This window comes from Prunus mume, linkage group LG7 (genome assembly GCF_029339155.1).
Source record: "Prunus mume cultivar Tortuosa linkage group LG7, ASM2933915v1, whole genome shotgun sequence".
In the NCBI taxonomy this organism is placed as follows: domain Eukaryota; kingdom Viridiplantae; phylum Streptophyta; class Magnoliopsida; order Rosales; family Rosaceae; genus Prunus; species Prunus mume.
Window position 1 is genome coordinate 6,086,022 of NC_142704.1, and position 1,839 is coordinate 6,087,860.

A 1,839-nucleotide genomic window follows, 5' to 3' on the forward strand; every position below is an offset into this window, starting at 1 on the left:
TTCCAACCTCTCCATTACCGCAGCCTCATTTTCCCCTTCATTTCCAACTTCTACATCTGCATCTGCATCCCCTAGTTCACTGAATGCATGCCATGTGACACCCTTCCCATCATTTTCTACATTTGCATCATAGTTATATTCTACACTATCCAAACTAGGCCATGCAGCAGATGCTTGACTCCCAAGCCCATTACTATTTGAATTTTCCAAATCTGTATAGTACAAGACAAGAACCCTATTACATGGCATGCATCCAACCATTTCAACTACTTTAGCATCAGAGGTAATAAGCTCCAATATGTTACCATCCTTTTCTCCAGCCTTTATATACCTAATCTCCATAGTTTACTCAATTTTTGAAACATCTATTCTATACCCCAACTCTTTCCCTATCTTCCTTAAATCCAGCAATGACAAAAGTCATCAACAACATTATCTAAATAATAGACCTTGCCACCTTTATAAACCTCATTTTCAAACATGGTGTAGTTCAAAAGTGACTCTGTCAAAGATAGCTGCAAAAAGTACACATCAAATTTCAGAGTTAGCTGCACACACATCTCCTTTATCTAATGCTACAGGTTTAGGGTTTTTATTTTTTTTTTTTTACAGTTTCACACAATGCTAATAGTGAATTAAGTGTGAAGCAGACAACAAAGTGTTGGCGTGAGTCAACGTTCCTATTAGGAATAGAATTTCTATTTTATTGCAATTATCTAATTTGAGTAGAATTAGGAGATTTTGTACATATTTCCTATTTGTAATCACTCTGTATGTAGTATATATATTCCTCATTGAGAGAAGAATAAATATATCAGTTTTAAACCCTAATTATTTTGAGTTGGTATCAGAGCGGGTTCCGATCCGTCTCTACAACGTCAAAATCCTAATCCTAAACATACCTATTTCCGCTGCACCTAGTCTATACACCTAAGCATGTGCCGTCATATATCTCTTACTGTCGTTGTCATCACCTAATCTTTTGTTGCTGCCACTATCTATTACCATGTCAGATGTCATTGACTCTTCTTCTTCTACTCCTATTGTGACGGTTCATATCAAATCGTCCACCAACCTACCTATGGGATTCAAATTGAATGGATCCAACTATGAGATATGGGCTTCGATGATCGAACTCCATGCTATTACACAAGGCAAATTGGGTTACCTGACTGGCGACACTAATGCCCCTGATTCTAAAGACCCGAAATTTGGGAAGTGAAAAATTGATGATGCTGTTGTGAAAAGTTGGATGTTGCGAACTATGGAACCCAGTTTGTTGAATATGTTTCATACTCTACCTACTGCTAAGGAAATTTGGGATGCTGTTAATCGATGTTTTATGATGGCTCTGACATATCCTAACTCTATGAACTACGGTGCCAGGCTACCCGTCTCAAGCAAGAGGGTCATCCTGTCTCTACCTATTTTGCCGAACTTAAGGCAATTTGGCTTGAATTGGACAAGAGACGTCCTTTTCAGATGAAGTGTGTTGATGATATGAAGACTTTTCAGGCTGCTGTTATGGCAGATCGTGTGTATGATTTTTTGGTTGGCCTTGACGATACCTATGACAAGGTCCGCAGTGATATTCTACGAAGTGATAAAATTCCAAGTATTGAAAATGTATTTTTAATGGTTCGTCGAGAGGCTCAACGCCAGATTACTATGCTTGGATCCGGCACCAAGATTGGGGAACCTACTATGGTGTTTGCTTCCAAAACCCCGCTTTGGTTTCCAGCAAGGTCCGGCTCTTCTTGTTCCACCTTATCGCCGACTTCAGAAAAAGACAAACGAAGTGTGATCACTGTGGTGAAAAGAGACATATATCGACACTGA

At 39.0% G+C, this 1,839-nt stretch overlaps 1 pseudogene; it reads left to right on the forward strand.

Moving 5' to 3' along the window:
• The first annotated feature begins 1,006 nt into the window (after positions 1-1,006).
• Positions 1,007-1,839, forward strand: LOC148915324 (uncharacterized; annotated as a pseudogene).